Genomic DNA, 13450 nt, shown 5'->3' with positions numbered 1-13450 from the left:
CTCAGAGGGAGCTCTAGTGCTTCACCAGACCACTAACCCCAGGATTTAATTGTATTAAGCCATAGTAATAAAAGTAGAATCACAGGGCTATAATTGTCTACTGTGAAAGGGTCAGAGGTCTTATAAAGACCTGATGGTGAAATTGTATGCAGTTGATCTAGTGAATCGAAAATGTTCATATAATGCATAGACTAATATATTTTCACTAGTTACCTAATGTAAAATTACAAAGTTGTAGCTAATAGATAGCACTATTTTGCAACTAGATATACAATGGGTAGCACAGTTGCACATTCTCCTGTTATGCAATACTCAATCTGATATCGCATCACTGCTAAATTTCACATTTTTTGCAAATAATAACAATAATAATAACAACTTTATTTTTATACCCCACCTCTATCTCCCTTAAGGAACTTGCGGCAGCTTACAAAGTAACAAGGCCAGGGAGCACAAAATTAAAAACATAACACAATAAGATAGCATCAAAACAAAACCAAATAAGCTAATAGAATCTGGTACTGGATAATCCTACTGTCTGATCAATTCCAAAGGGTGCTCACCAATAGTTCTGGAGAGAAGTGACATGTCAGGTGACACAGGGTTTTGGCCCAGGACCAGGCATGTAGCCGGGGAGGGGGGACTTGAGGGGCTTCAACCCCCCCCCCCCCGAAATTCTCATGGTGGTCAGCGAGAAGGCCTTACTGGTACATTATTTCAACTGTTATGTTCATTCATATCATGATCTGATCACCATGCTCAATATATCCCATATGCATGGGGGTATTGGGGTAATGATATAAAAGGTTTTCTAGGGTAGACCCTCTTTCACTCAGACTCACCCCCCACCCCCCTGAATCAAAATCCTGGCTACGGGCCTGCCCAGGACTATTCAATATTTTTATGACTAACTTGGGTGACAATACACAGAGCATGCTTATCAGATTTGCAGATGGAACCAAATTAGAAAGGGAAGATAACGTAATCAGATAAGAATTCAAAGTTACCCTTTTCAGAATGGAGAACTGAACCAAAACTTACAACATGAATTCAACAGGGAGAAAAGTAAGGTACCAAACTTAGGCAGGGGAAAAAATGAAATACACAGGATAGAATGGATGGCACCTGGCTTGGTAACAATACATGTGAAAGGGATCTACGAATTCCAGAGTGCATCTACACTGCAGAACTAATGCAGTTTGCCACCGCTTTACATGCCATGGCTCAAGGCTACAGAATCATGGAAGCTGTAGTTTTGCAAGGCCTTTGGCCTTCCCTGCCAAATAGTTCTGGTGCTTCACCAAACTACAACTCCCATGATCAATGCCCTTCATCAAGAAGATCTAGAGCATGCATGGGCAAACTTGGACCCTCCAGATGTTTTGGATTTCAACTCCCACAATACCTAATAGCTAGTAGGCTGTTAGGAATTGTGGGAGTTGAAATCCAAAACATCTGGAGGGCCCAGTTTGCCCACGCCTGCTCCAGAGTCTAGATCAGTGGTTCTCAACCTGTGGGTTCCTAGGTGTTTTGGTCTACAACACCCAAAAATCCCAGCCGGTTTACCAGCTGTTAGGATTTCTGGGAGTTGAAGGCCAAAACATCTGAGGACCCACAGGTTGAGAACCACTGGTCTAGATCAAGGAAACTAATAGCACTATTATATTATGTTTTGTCAAATCTCACCTGGAATATTGTGTGCACTGTCCAGTTCTGAGCACCACAATTCAAAAGAAGGGTGATCAAAATGGTAAAGAGGATCAAAATTGTGTCTTATGAGGAATGGCTTTGGGATCTGGGTATTGAGAGGAGAAGGGATGACATGATGTTTGATAAGATGTATTATTGCAGCTGGGGCAAGCTTTTTTCTGCTGCTTCAGAGAAGAGAAAATGGAAAGACAGGGGAAAAAAGAATAGCAAGACTTATAATACATTTGATTTAATAATCCTACTATACCAATTACGTTGTTGCAAGCCTTGTGGCAAAGCTGTTCAGAATTTCATTTATCTGAACCTAGTTAGAAAGAAAAGAAAAGGCCTAAAAGGCTGCATGAACAATGTTTCATTTATGTGGCCAACATCTGGATGTCAACATTGAAAAATCTGCATCTGGGGTAGGAAAAAAGGGACAATTTGCCCCTTGAAAGTCTCTCATTTAGCAGTTTTCCCCCCAATATGTAGTCATGGTTTGATTTTCAAAGATTCCCACATGTCAGGGATATTGTGTTCAAGGGTTTCAGCTCTCCCTTTAATTTAGGATATTTTTTTGCCTTCATTGAAAATAGTCCAGCTTGTGAAATGGATACTCTCCTTGGTGTAAAATCAAATTCAGCACATAAATCTGATGCAGTTCATTCCCCCACCCCGACTGCCTTTCCTCCCTCCTCTTACAATTGCTTTTGCAAATGTCCTTTTCAAAACAGGTTTCAAAAGGACAGCAGCACATTTCCAGTACAGTGAACATAGGGAATTTGCTTGCTGATAGAAGTGATTGGGCAATCTTCAGTAGCAACATCTCAAATGAGACATTTTAATGGAGATCCTCGACATGGAGATTCAAAGAGGGAAAAGGTTAACGCCACTGTACTAACATGATACTGTACAGTCTGTTGTTTCTCAACCTTGGGATTTCTCCAACCATGAAAGATTTATAGGTTGCTCATGTTGTACATGGGCAATCTTCAGAGCTATGATGGGGTCTGTTAATTGTAATCAATGGATCAGCATGTTATGGAATTCTTGATGGCACAGTCTATTTTATGAGTTCAAATTTAATGGAAATCAACAACAAAAACAACTCTTCATCAGATTTCTCTTTGTTATAGTGTGCATGAAGATAAGACACCTATGATTAAAGGTATTCAAAACTAGCTCAGTGTCCAGCTTTTGTTTTTTAGGTTGTTAATACAGGCAGTCCCCAAGTTATAAACTGTAACAAATTAGCCTACCTTATAAGGTTGGTGTACAGGCAGTAACAGGCCTGGCTTGGAAAAGCTAAGGAGAGCAGGGGGAGGAGTGATCAGGCAGCTTCATAGCTGGAAGTGCAGTCTGATTGGTTGATGAAGTTGGAGGGAGCTGCTTATCAACCAGAAATGGGTGGAGCCAGAGGAAAAGAAGAAGCGATGCAACCAGAGTTTAGTCAGTTAATGTCTGGAGTTTGATGAGAGAGTACTTTTGGGAGATTTGAAGTGGAAGAAAGGAATAAAAGAAATGTTTTGGAAACTGTTGTTAGAAAGATAACTCTTTGAGGAAAATAGTTAAAAGCCTTCAGGGAAGAAGGGTTAAGAACTATAGTGAACCTCTATAGTTTAGAGTGCTGGTGTTAAAACCTCATGGAAAGAGGATTCAAAAGGTTTAAACAACCTGTTTGTATTCCTGTGTGAGGAAATCATGTTATAGAACAATTCTCTATAAAAGTAAATCCTGATAGTTTATTGAAACCATTATGCATCCGTACTGTTCAAGAACAAAATAAACATATTCTTGTTTTTATTTCACCTGAAGAGTTTGTGTGTCATTTTGAACATCTAGCAAGGAGGTGGCTTATGGATCAATAAATGGTGGCAGCAAAAGAAACCTTAATAGTAAAGTGGTGGCAGCAAAGAAAAATATAACACTTAATATATAATATATAGTTTTGAAATCCCCCTGTCCTGTGCTCGGCAACCGGTCCTGTGCACAAACATCTGACTTACAAATGACTCATAATTAAGAATGGGGGTGAGAGAACAGGAAGTGAGAGAAATCTACCCCTCGGAAGGGAAGTTTGCTCCTGAGAGAGTTTTTATGGGGAAAAGGTGTCTTCATTGAAGCTTTTTCACCAATCCTGGTTTCCACAATAAGCAACTTTTAAAAAATCCCATTATCACAGGGACAGAAAATGAGGTGAAATCTTTTGAACAGGAGTGCAGAAATCAAAACAAACTCCATGGGTGTGCTAATCCTTCCCTATGCTATCAAAAGCTAATATACATCTATATTTACCTGTTCTGACTTACAAACAAATTCAGTTAAAGAACAAACCTATAGAACCCATCTTGTTCATAACTTGGGGATTGCTTATATTTGCAACAAACCTTCTGGACATTTATAATGAACAAGGGCTATCGTTTCTTGCTTCAGGGTTGAATTTTTCGTGTATAGAGCTTAGAAACATTAATTTTTCTTCTTCTAAAATTCCTGGATTCCCCCAACCACTGTAGTCACTGGCTATATGGAATGGGGATTCTGAGAGCATTAGCCCCAAAAAGGTAACTTTTGGCAATTCAACTTCTTAAGCTTTACAAAATGTGAACATTTACATTGATGGACAATCTTCAGAAGAATGCATTCTTCAGAAGAAGAACTCTTGCATTCTGGAACAATATGGAAACATCCTTTTAAATGTATTGTGAGATAATGTGTGGAATACTTCTTGGGGCTACTCAACATTTGTGGGCTGTTAACAATGGATGTGCAAAACATATGAACAAATTCTAGAAGGTTTGAAAAACTTTGAAAAACTTTTATTTGGCTGAGAGTATGGATTAAATTGGCATGAGTTTATTTCAGTTTATTATTGATTTCTATGCTGTCATGTATTTTTATATTTATGTGTGTGTGATGTTGTAGGGCTGCTCTTTAGCGCAGCAGGTTAACCGCCAGCTGCAGTAAATCTTGCCAACCGAAAGGTTGACAGTTCAAAACCCAGGTCAGAGTGAGCTCCTGGCCTTTAGCTCAGCTTCTGCCTACCTAGCAGTTTCAAAAACAGCAAGGTGAGTAGATAACTAGGTACCGCTTAGCGGGAAAGTATTTAAGGCACCCAAAAGGAAATGCCACAAAAATGCCAGTGCTTCAATCAGGAAGGAAGTTTACAAACAAAGCTCTTTGGCAGGGAAAGTGAAGCAATAGCATCCCCCCCCCCCCGGTGGCCATAACTGAGCACAGCCTCCAAGATACCAAAGATGGGAAAGCATATATATATATATATATATATATATATATATATATATATATATACAATTGTCTGTTTTGTCAGTGTTAAACAGCATTGAATGTTTGCCATACATGTGTTCTGTGATCCGCTCCGAGTCCCCTTTGGGTTGAGAAGGGCGGAATATAAAAACTGTAAATAAATAAATAAATTTCAGAGGAAGGAAAAGGCAAAAATCATATCTGAGTACTCCTTGTGAGAGAAACCCCTATCGAATTTGCGAGGTCACCATAAGTTGAAAAGAGAGTTGAAGGCACAGACACATATGCATGTGTTATACATTTTGATTCTTGTAACCAGTAAGTCAACCCATGTTAGTTTATTCAGGTTTCTTATACTATGTCAATTCTTTGCCTTAAAGCAGGTTGGCCAATATGTCTACCTAGCCTAGGGCAGAAAAGGACTACAAAGATGTTTGATTGCTAACATAATGGTTACGAAATAGCATTCCTTGTTTTCTCCATTTATAATTTATCTTTAAAGAGGCCTCATTTTCCACTTCCCTGTTCCTGACCCTGCTCTCTCCTTCTTCCCCTCTTTGCTATCCATTTCTCATAATTGTCTCCTACTGCAGCTGCCTGATGCTCCCTGGCACACACTCACAGCAGGGGGAATAGGGCATATCTCGACTTATCAATTCATGAGCTGCTATGCCTGGACTGGTAAGTTATCAGGAGAACGGCCGGTGAAGTTTTTATTGCTTTCCGTCTTTGCTGAGATGTTTCAAAGCCCGTAAAAATAGTTGTAAACGTCCCTCTTTACAAATCTCTCTGGAAGCTTGAAAAAGATTAGGATCTATTCTGCATTCCTCTTCAGTATCCCACACTTAGTGCATAGCTGTCTCACAAACCGGACTAAGGTTGTACAAGCAAAAATGTACCTCTGACCACCCTCAAAAACAAAAAAACATCTGCTTGGGTTTTCTGAAACATTTTGCAGTGATCTCCTGGCTTCTGAATGGACTATGTAAAATGGGTAGCTAGTCTCTCAGACCCGAATAGCTACATTCCCAGGCTTCAGAGAGAGGAGAGTGGAGAGAGAGAGAGGAAAAAAGAATATAGGCTTGTGCAGTGTTTAACAGAATGAAAAAAATGGCTTAAAATCAGTCCAAAAACTTCCTGGGTGGTACCCCCAGCTACTGTGCATGCATTTAGATCAAGACCACTTGTATATTTGATTATTCTACTGGTTTGCCTGCCTGTATCTGATTATTCAAAAATGTTTAATTTTGGTTGTACCAATTAATGGATAAATGCCTAACACTGCATGTTAATAACAGAAATTTCAAAATTTGGGCATACCCACTAAGGAGGTGAAATGGCCCATTCTCTGTCCTCTACATAGAAGTGAGAACAAACATGTGTCTAACACTATCTAGGTTCCTTTTCTTTAAGAGTTAGGCTGATCTCCTTTTCAAATTGGTAGAGTGTGAAGTTCCAACAGCATATTAAGGTTGTCTGGTTGCTTCCCGATGTCATATATGATCATTCTGGTATACATGGGACTCTCCACACCAACGCAGTTGGTGGGGAGAGCGATTTGCCCCACCCCCTGAATGGAGAGTTTAGGAGGTTCCGTTAGAACCTCCTGGAAGAGGGGCGGGGGCTGGCTTATCACGTGAGCCAGCCCCTTACCTTCAGTCTTGCTTGACTTTCCGAAGAGGCAAGACGTCTTCTAGCTGTGCTCCAGGTCGGTGTGGAGCACTTTGGGAAGGAGGGGGTCTATTCCTCCTTCCCCGGCGTTCGGAGGATAAGGGGCTGGAAGCCCGTGCTCGGGACGCTCCGGTTGCGTCCGCTCCGGCGTCAGGCTTGGATTGGGGCTGCTTGGCGCTTTGGGGGAAAAGGCGCGCCTTAGTGACGCGCGTTAGCGGCGCGCGGAGCCTTTGGGGCGGCGCGCTTCAGTTCCGCGGGTCGGGCCGTGTCTTGAAAGCGGCTCGGCCTTGTCAAGCAGCCCTTAGCCGCGTTCTCGTTGGCGCGGAGCGCGCAGGGGAAAGGCGCGTTCTTTTTGTTGCCGGCGCCATTTTGGAGCGAAGTTCTTCAGCAGGCGCCGCCATTTTGTTTGCTGCCATTTTGGCGTCGGTTGGGTCAACGGTCGCCATTTTGCTCTTTAATGACGCAGTTCGCGCTGGGCTTGGCCGGGTGGATGGGCCTTTGCCTCGGATATGAGTGTTAGCGCGTGGGGTGGTCAAAAATTTTGTGAATGTATGAACTATGTAACCCCACCCCCCCTCCCCTCGGACAGCACATGGGACATCACTGTGTGATGTTACACTACCACACCCAACTGAAGGGAATTAAATGAATAAATTAAATGAAGTTCTATTGCAGCTGGGAGTTTGTGGCTGCAAGCTATATATGGCTGGTGGATCATAGAACCAGCATGCACTCCTGGTAGATCATAGTAATAACAGCACACTCCTGCTTGATCATTGGGGCCATGATTGGACAATTGTAGTTAAGTAAGCTGCTCAAACTTTAAGCGCATGGTGTCTGTATCAACTATTGGATTCTATTATCCTGTAAGCAGGATGGGGTGATGGCACATGTGCCTTTTCCAACTCTTTGATTCTATGATTCTATGATACTGTAGTTAGGATGGGGTGATGGCACATGTGCCTTTTCCTACTCTTTGATTCTATGATTCTATTATACTGTAGTTAGGATGGGGTGTTGGCACATGGTGCCTCTTCCAACTCTTTGATTCTATGATTCTATTATACTGTAGTTAGGATGGGGTGATGGCACATGTGCCTCTTCCAACTCTTTGATTCTATGATTCTAAGGCCCCATAGGCACCATAGGCTTGAGTGGAGGACTGGCATAAGAAGGATGCTAACATTTAATACCCCCCTCCCCCTTTTTTCAACATACATGGAAAACACAGGGTGATGTTAAAATATCAAAGACAGTTTATTGCAGAACTTTGACGGCTTGGTGAATAAATTTTACTGGGTTGTCATGCATATGGCTTTATGGGGGTGTGTGAGTGCACTAGCAATTAAGAGATGGCATAGGGGTGCATCACTGATGGGTATGGAATGGCGCAGTGTGTCTCTTCCAACTCTTTGATTCTATGTTTTTGGGGGCTGAGGGCACTCTTGCATCGCGGGAGGGGTTGCCATAGGGGGCGTTAGCGCTCGGTATGTGGAGCAGGCTCTCATTGGCATTCTACCCCCCCTTTGTTTTGTAGGATGCCATCGAAGAAGAACAAGGGGGGCCCTAAGGGGAAGGGTCCCGCGGAGAAGACGGGTCACAAGCGCCCTTTACGTCCAGATGGGTCGTCGTCGGATGAAGATGGGGTGTCCATGGAAGATTTGGAGGCCCTTCTGCAGCGTGTCAACCAAATAGAACAAAATAGGGGGGTTGGTTTGGGTGGTGTTGGTTCGGGCTCCACTCGCCGGGCAAGTAAGAAACAGTTGTTCAAATCTCTGTTGTCCCGGGTTTCTATTATAGAATCGACTTCAGCTGCGGGGGCTGAAAGGGCGGTCCGGCTTCCTGAACAACTGGCGGTTCCGGGCGCTGATGGGGGCTCTTCTTCGGTCTCCTCGGCTGTGCAGACCATCACCAGCCCTGAAGTTCATCCGTCTGTGCAGGCTTCATCTGGCTCCTCAGCGGCTGCTGGGGCCGGACCCAGTCAGTCCACGGCATTGGCCTCTACGTCCAGTGCTGTGGCCGGGTCCACTCAGGCGGTTGGGTCGATTGTTGCTGCTGTCGATGTTGCAGGGCGTGAGCAGTTGGTGACGGCTGTCCCAGCAGGTACTTCTACCACACTCACATCAGCATGCACCACACTCACATCAGCATCTACTTCTGCCTCACTCACTTGGCCATGGAGCCAGGGAAGGGCTCAATCGGTGGTGGGGACGCAGCCACATGTGGCAGTTGGGGTTCAGCCGGAGGGTGGTTTGGACCCTAAGATGGGGGAAAATACGGATGTTGCCAACACTCAAGCGGTTAAGCCAGTTACTGTCACCTTAGAGTCGGCTAGAACGGGGGAAGCGAGCAAATTTTGGGGGACTGCAAAATGGCCTCCACAGGCGACACCTACGGTGAGCCTTTCGGGTTTGGGTTCCCATTTGGCTTCAAAAACAATGGAAAAGATATTAAGAAACGAATATGTGGATATCTTTTCTTTATACTTTCGGGATATGGATAAAAAAGAAAAGGAGGAGTTAGATGAGGATAGTAAGGAGAAGATCAAGAAGCGCAAGGTTGAGCAGAATTGGGAGAATTGGCTCCCTTGTTTCACAATGTATGCGAACCTGCTTTCTGATGCTGCCCCGGAAAGGGCTACGGCTTTGTGGCAGTATCAGAATATCATTAATAAAGCTTACGTCAGTGGCCCTCCTAACGCTTGGCTAGAATATGATAGGCGGTTTAGAACCGAGGCGGCTTCCCATCCTGACAAGCGTTGGGATTTAATTGATGATCAAATTTGGATTGAGGTGATGAATCCCTCTAGGGCTTCCTCTGCTTTAAATCTGATAGTGGGCATACCATTCAGAATAAGGCAGGGCAGCCCTTTCGGCAGGTGGCTCCCCAGCAGCAGTCTCAGCGACAAAAGCCTCTATGTTGGGAATTTGTTGCTCAGGGAGCCTGTTCATGCAAGGGATGTCGATATGCCCACTCGTGCGCAATTTGCTATGGCACGCACCCATCCAGAAATTGCCCTAAAGGGAGAGCTGCGAGAGGGAACCCTAGGGACACCCAATTCCTTAAAAAGCCCTCAGGACAGGCCCCAGTTCCAAAAGGGCCCCAGCCCAATTAAGTTAGATCAGTTGAGGTTTTGGTTAGATAAATACCCGAATAGGGGGTCAGCCAAATACCTATGGGAAGGTTTTTCGGAGGGTTTTCGTATTCCGGCGTTGGGTCCCCGGTTTCAAACTTTATCCCCGAATTTGAAATCTGTTATGGGGATGGAGGAGTTAGTTCAGCGTAAAATAGATAAGGAAGTCTTAGAGGAGAGGGTTTTGGGCCCATTTACGGCGCCACCAACGCCGATGTTGCGGGTATCACCGTTGGGGATAGTACCTAAGAAAACCCAGGGGGAATATCGCCTCATTCATCACTTGTCCTATCCCAAGGGCAGGTCGGTGAACGATGCGATCCCAGATGAGCAATGCTCCGTTCATTATGCATCGTTTGATTTGGCCATGCAGCTAGTTCGTCGGTTTGGGCTTGGGGCAGAGCTGGCTAAATGCGACATTAAGTCGGCATTTCGTTTGCTTCCTGTTCATCCGGCGGATTTTGAGCTGCTGGGGTTTCAATTCGGGGGTTTTTTCTACATGGACAGAGCATTTCCCATGGGGTGCTCCATTTCCTGTGCGGCCTTTGAGCAGTTCAGCACCTTCTTGGATTGGGCCGTTAGGACCAAATCCGGAATGTCTGGAGTCACCCATTATTTGGATGATTTCCTTTTTGTGGGGCGTTCTGGGTCGGGCGACTGTAAGAGGTTACTCGAGTCATTCCAGGGGCTGGCACAGGTGTTAGGAGTTCCCTTGGCGGAAGAAAAGACGGAGGGCCCAGCAAAGGTTTTGACTTTTTTGGGGATTGAGTTGGATACGGTTCAGCAATATTCCAGGTTGCCCCCTTGTAAAGTGGCAGACTTGACGGGCCGGGTTCAACAGTTTTTGGGCCGTAGAAAGGCCACTTTAAAAGAATTTCAGGAGTTAATTGGGCATTTAAATTTTGCTTGTAGGGTGGTTGCCCCGGGGAGGGCTTTTTTACGTAGGCTGTGTAATGCCATTTCGGGAGTTAAATTGCCCCATCACAGGATTAGGGTTACTCGTTCAGTTAGAGAGGACCTGTCCATTTGGATGGAATTCTTAGTTGGTTTTAATGGGGTTTCATTCTGGAGACAGGAGTTGAGGTTGCAGGATGCTCTTAAAGTGGCATCCGATGCTTCGGGTGCAGTTGGTTTTGGGGTGTTTTTTCAGGGACACTGGTGTGCCGAGGTCTGGCCGGACAGTTGGCACACGCAGGGGATTACAGTGGATTTATCGTTTTTGGAATTTTTTCCCATACTTGTTGCTGTTACAGTATGGGTTGAGGCGTTTGCCAATTCGACTGTTCATTTTTGGTGCGATAACCTTGCCACCGTTCAGGTTATCAACACTTTGACTTCCAAATCCAACAGGGTGATGGGGGCGCTCAGGCAATTTACGTTACACTGCTTGAGGCACAACATCTTTTTCAAAGCCTTTCACATAGCGGGAATAGACAATTCTTTGGCTGACGCTCTATCTCGTATGCAGATGGAGCGCTTCAGACAACTCGCGCCCAACGCCGACGTTCATCCACAGCGTATGCCAGGCCATCTTTGGCAGGTTGGAGGGACGAGGCGGTAATGGGTATGGCTTTGGCTTTAGCCCCAAGTTCACGGAAGTCTTATCTGAGGGTGGTGGAGGAGTTTCATGACTTTAGACAGTTTTATCAGTTGCCGTTTACAGTACCGATTCCTTACGAACATTTGGCGCAATTCTGTGTGTACTCACGCAGAAGGGGCCTAGCGCCGCACACTATTAAGTCCCAGTTGTCGGCGTTGGCTTACTGGTCAAAAGCACAGGGTCTTTCGGATCCCACTAACGATTTCCGCCTACATAAAATCATTGCGGGTTGGGCGCGTCAGCGGGGTCCATCGCATGATAAAAGGGAACCCTTGTCTCCCACAATTTTAAAGGGATTGAGGGGAACATGGCCCAGAGTGTGTCAGTCCGAGTATGAGCAGCGGTTATTCCACGCGGCGGCCTTGACAGCCTTTTTCGCTGCTCTTAGGATAAGTGAGTTACTGGCCATGTCAAAGAGGGATGTTTCTCATCGGGCATTGCTGTTGACAGATATAAAACTTACCCATGACACCCTCCAAATTTTAGTACGTTCGTCCAAGACGGACCAGCAAGCCAGGGGCGCTGTGGTTACGTTAGCTAGATGCAGTGACCCTGAGCTTTGCCCTATTTCGGCTATGGCACAGTTCATTCAAGTTAGGGCCCAGGCGGGGGGATATTTGTTTTGCCGTCAGGATTCCACCCCCCTTACAAAATACTAGTTTTGGGCCATCACAGATAGGGCGCTGAAGATGCTCGGGTTGGGTTCGCACAAATTTGGCACTCACTCTTTTCGAATTGGAGCGGCATCTTCAGCAGCACACTTGGGTTATAGTGAGGAGGCCATTAAATCAATTGGCAGGTGGAAATCGGGCGCTTACAGGCGTTATGTTCGCTCGGTACTTGTTTGAGTTTGTTGTTTCTCTTTCAGAGTCTGCCAGGCTGGCGCATAGATGGAGAATCCTTGTTTGTGGGCATAGTTATGTCCACTGGGCGGAGAGATACGCCAGGAACTCGTCCTTTGGCCAGCATCTGGGTTGCGCTTCCACTGCATTGGTCGAGTGGAAGGGTGTTCGGGGCCTTCGTTGGGACGGTTTGGTTCCCTTGTTGTTCCAGGACAGGAGCAGGCCCACTCCTGATGTTTTGGTGCTCCATATTGGAGGTAACGATCTTGGCCTGCTTAACGGCAGGGCCTTGTATCTTCAAGCCCGTGCTGACATTTTGAAGATCTGGCAGGCATGGCCCCGGGTTCACATCGCTTGGTCGGCCATCATTCCACGCCTTCGGTGGCCAGGAGGTGGTGATGTCAGGAAGCTCGAGAAGGCCAGAAAGCGGGTGAACCGGGCCATGCGCACAGCTTTAGCACGGGGTAGAGGGTCTTACATTCCACATAAGGGCATCACGCATGACAAAACACAGTTTTATCGTTCTGATGGTGTACATTTAACGGATTTGGGTAACGCACACTTTTTAGCTGATTTGCAGTTAGGCATTCAGGAAGTTTTAAGGGGCTTGGTGGGGGATGGGGGCGAAATGGACATTTGCCCCCAATCTGTGGCATAAATAGTTCAGGAAAACACTGACATGGAGGTATACACATGGCACCCATTACGGGTGGGGGGCACTGTACAACAAACACTCACCTAGAAGTCAACAAATGGGTGAGGGGACATCAATTGGCCCAGTAAAGGGAGAAGCTGATATCAATAAGCGGACACAGGCTTCTCCAGACTTTTACCTTCAGGTTGCCCGGTTGGGGATCCAGGGCACACTGACATCACACAATCAGTAGCTGGGGACGATGCCTCAGCTTGCCACCAAGTTCCTTGACACTTAGTTTAGTTCAGGTAAAGTTAAATAGGTAACATTCAATAAAAGTTGCCCAATTTGAATCCATACTTTTGTTGTCTGTCTCGTTATTTCAGGGGTTAAGGGGCAAGGGACTCTCCACACCAACGCAGTTGGTGGGGAGAGCGATTTGCCCCACCCCCTGAATGGAGAGTTTAGGAGGTTCCGTTAGAACCTCCTGGAAGAGGGGCGGGGGCTGGCTTATCACGTGAGCCAGCCCCTTACCTTCAGTCTTGCTTGACTTTCCGCCCGCCACTCCCGCCCATTGACAGTATAATTTGGGTTGCCCGTTGGAGCCGGGTAGGAAT

The 13450-nt window shown here is 45.6% G+C and overlaps 1 long non-coding RNA gene across 1 annotated transcript; it reads left to right on the top strand.

The window, feature by feature from the left end:
• The first annotated feature begins 8594 nt into the window (after positions 1-8594).
• On the top strand, positions 8595-13192 carry LOC137095908 (uncharacterized). Its single transcript, XR_010909055.1, has 2 exons — positions 8595-8727; positions 12226-13192. It is a non-coding gene; the product is annotated as an uncharacterized lncRNA (long non-coding RNA).
• The last annotated feature ends 258 nt before the right edge of the window (positions 13193-13450 follow it).

The sequence above is a fragment of the Anolis sagrei genome, chromosome 1, assembly GCF_037176765.1.
Source record: "Anolis sagrei isolate rAnoSag1 chromosome 1, rAnoSag1.mat, whole genome shotgun sequence".
NCBI classification, from domain to species: domain Eukaryota; kingdom Metazoa; phylum Chordata; class Lepidosauria; order Squamata; family Dactyloidae; genus Anolis; species Anolis sagrei.
The sequence above is the reverse complement of the archived record's forward strand: the minus strand, read 5'-3'. Positions and strand labels throughout refer to the sequence as shown.